A 4,092-nucleotide genomic window follows, 5' to 3' on the forward strand; every position below is an offset into this window, starting at 1 on the left:
AGTTGGTGGTCTGTTCCACAATCAGCTCCTGGCCTAGTTTTCACAGCTGATATTGAGCTTCTCCAGCGGTTCTTTCCACAGATGTAATCGATCTGATTCCTATGCATACCATCTGGTGAAATTCAGGTATATAACCTGCATTTATGTCTCTTAAAAAAATATATTTGCTATGAATAAGTCATTGATTGTGCAAAATTCGACCATTCTGTCTCCAGCTGCATTTCTGTCACCGAGTCCATGCTTGCCAGCTACTGAATCTTCTTCTTTGTTTCCGACTTTTGCATTCCAGTCATCCATTATTATCAATGTATCTTGATTGCATGTTCGATCAATCTCCGATTGTAAAAGTTGGTAAAAATCTTCTATCTCCTCTTCCTTGTCTCTGGTTGTTGGTGCATATATTAGTAGGATCAATGTCCAAAATCAATGGGATTTGTCTATAGTAACAAAGACAATTCAGAGAAGGAAACCAAGAAAGCAATATCACTTACAATAATAGCCAATCATAAATTGAGATACTTGGGAATGAACCTAACTAGAGACACAAAGTCCTATACAAAGAAAAGTACAAAACATTTCTGAAAGAAACCATAAAAGATCTTAATAAGTGGAAAACATGTTCCCTGTTCATGGACAGGAACTCAATATAGTGAAAATGACAATCCTACCAAAATTAATCTACTTATCCAATGCAATTACAATACAGATATCAAATTCATTTTAAAAAGAAATTTAAAAGGCAAGTGTAAAATTTATTTGGAGAGGAAGGACACCCCAAATAAGCAAAATACTTCTGAAAAGCAAAGCGAAGTGGGAGGCATAGCCCTTCTGGTCTTAAAACCTACTACACAGCTGTAATAACCAATACAGCATGGTACTGGTACATACACCAATGGATCAGAATTGAGAAACAAGAAATGGACTTATCTATCCACAGAAAATTAATATTCAACAAGGAAATAAAACCTATCAAATAACAATCTCTTCAACAAATGATGCTGGCAAACTACTACTTCCTGCAGAAAGCTGAAGCAGGATCCACGTCTCACACCATACACAGAAATCAACTCAAGGTGGAACAGAGACCATGGAAGGTAAAGCCTAAAACTATAAAGTTCATAAGAGAAAAAAATGGGATCAAGCTTAGAAGTCCAAGTATATGGTATAAAGAGACTGCCAAATGCAATCCAAAATGTGTAACCAGGAGAGGATAAAATTGATTAATGGGTCCTTCTACAGATTAACTCTTTGTGTGTATCAAAATCTTTTTCTAGTAGGGTGAAAAGAAAACCTACTGACTGGGAACAAATGTTTGGCAACAACATCTCAGACAAGGATCTCATAATAAAAGTTTACTGACTACTACAGGGCTTCTACAAGAAAAAAGACTGAAAACCAGTTTAAAAATGTGCAAAAGATATGGTCACAGAGTAAGACATTTGGTTGGCCAAGAGACACTTGAAGAAATGCTCAACATCACTTGCTATAAGAGAGATGCAAATCAAAAACACAATGAGTAGCAGTGGCAAAGTTTTTCAGGGCAATAAGCAATAAATGTTGGAGAGGATTTGGAGAGGTGGGAACCCACATACTCTATTAGTGGATTTGTGAAATGGTACAACTATGTTGGAAGGCACTTTTAACAAAGTTCTATCTGACACTTTCCTATCACTCTTTATTAATGGAAAATATTTTAGTTTCATACTCTTAACAGATTTGTTACATAGATCTAAGTTTCTACAGGTTTTGCTGTAGATACAAATAAACAGAAATCCAGTTACAAAGAAATCAGTGCGGCATATTTAAAATATTTTTGTTACTAGTTTCATAAAATAGATTTTGAAGAATCCATACATCTTCTGTTATAATCTAACAGCTCCTGTCTGTCTTACTTTTTGGACTGTGTCATGCTACACTGGCATTCTTAACTAACATGAGAAAATTTATGTGAGTTTCTCTAGGCAGTTCGGTGGCAATAGAGGTGAATTATGTTATCATTTTAGGTAATTAACATTCATGAAACAGTAACATCCTTTACCCATAGCCAAGGTAGAAAATTCCTTCCCAGGTTAAAAAAACCACTAAATATATCACTTCTATTTTGTACTGTATAGGTGAATTCTCACTGTGATTTAACATTTCTAATTCATGTCAGACTTGGTGCTAAAGTTATTTTGCAGACATTTTTAACTTTGCTATCTGACTTATATCTCACTATTTATGGTATGGTTAAAGTCATATCAGATTGTTTTGCAAAAACATAATTTCATTGATTTAAAATAGAACATGGCAAGATAGTTTACAAGGATTTAGATGCTATAAAATGAAATCCTTATCCTAATTTTCTAGTCACTTTTCAGCTTTGAGAGAATAATTTCTTCACCACATATGTAGGTGAATATATACTATAAATAATTGAACAGTGGTGGCTCACTAGAAAAACACCAGGGAATTTTTTTTAATTAGGTCATTTTTCTTTCATCATTAATTTCAAATGTTGCTATTATTATTATAGTTGTTTAAATTAATAGTAATTTATCATATTAATTTTGTTAATAAAGACAATAAAATAATTCCAATAATTTAATAATTCCAATAAAAATCAATTTGCAATTATATGTGAGTTGCCTTTTTTAATAACTTTGGAAAAGCACAATTAGTAACATTATTTTCCCCAAATATACACAAAACATACTCAAATATGAAGATTTCTGTCATAAAGGAAATACACAAATATTTTACTTTATTCCACTTTCACCCAAACATCATAAAATTTTCTGAAAATAACCAGAAATAAAAGCTATAGAGAAATGTAACAAACTGTAAAATTTCAAAGCTGTGGAACTCTCCAAAGCAAAAAATGTGAAATATTTTCATTATCTCTTAGTTTCCTTATTTATTAGGGAGTGATTCAGACCACAAGATTCTTTGAGGATGACTAAATACACAACATTCAACAGTGACTAGATGAGATTAACAATAACTTATAAATTTTAAGTGCTTACAACCCAGGAAGGAGGTCGCTGCTCCCAATGCAGAGTCTTATGTGTGCTGCACTCAGGAACAGAGTGAACAACCCAGGACTCAGAGAGGCAAGTTTATAAAATTGAGAGAATGAGGTGCCCTTAGGCCCCAGGAGAGGATGTGTTTTACTTGATTGTGTGGAAGGGAACCAGAACTCAGCATTCTGGAATAAGTAAAAGTTGCATCTTGTCAATATGATTAGGAGGGCTGTTTGGTTAGGTGATCTCATCTCTCAGAGCACAGTATGGGAAGAAGCTTGTAATTAGGCCAGTCAAGACCTTCTCAAGTTTGTCAACTGTAGAAGTAGCTCATAATATTAATTTTAGGCCTTAAGAACTATTTATTTTTTTAAAGAACTACTTATTTTAATTATACTTTTGGACTCCAGAACCAGAGATTTTTGACTCACTGCATCTGGACACAAGTTCAGTTTATTTGTATTATTGTTTGACTCCTTAGGACACCTTGATAAAGTCCAGATCAGGAACATTGCCAGAACAATGACTGTAACATGTAGAGCAAGATAGAAACCCTAGCTAGCAGAGCCGTTACAACATCAGGACTAGAAGTGAAGCTCTTAAAATTCTACCTTTAAACTGTTCTCTCCCTCATCTGTTTCAATGCAGTATACATAATTTATCCGGTTTTTCTCAGTCTTACCCCAACCCAGTCCCATCATACAACAGTTGCACTGTGCATTATTTTTTTTTTTTTTACTTTTTGTGACTGAGATATTTTACTCAGAATAATGTTCTCCAGGGTCACCATTTTGGATGATATTGTATGAGTTCCTTGTTTTTCAATGCAGCGTAGTATTCCATTGTGTGAATGTACCACAGCTTCTCTATCCATTCTTTTGTTGATGGACATTTAGGTTGTTTCCAACTCCTTGCTATTGTGAACAGAAACACGATAAACATGGGTGTGCATATATCTGCTTGGATGTCGGTTATGGTCTCTTTAGGGTATATTCCCAGTAGTGGAATTGCAGGGTCAAATGGTATCACTATTTGCAACTTTTTTGAGACAGCGCCACACTGCTTTCCACAGTGGTTGCACCATTTTACA

This window comes from Elephantulus edwardii, unplaced genomic scaffold (genome assembly GCF_000299155.1).
Source record: "Elephantulus edwardii isolate Elephantulus edwardi_28Jun2011 unplaced genomic scaffold, EleEdw1.0 scaffold00112, whole genome shotgun sequence".
Lineage (NCBI taxonomy): Eukaryota > Metazoa > Chordata > Mammalia > Macroscelidea > Macroscelididae > Elephantulus > Elephantulus edwardii.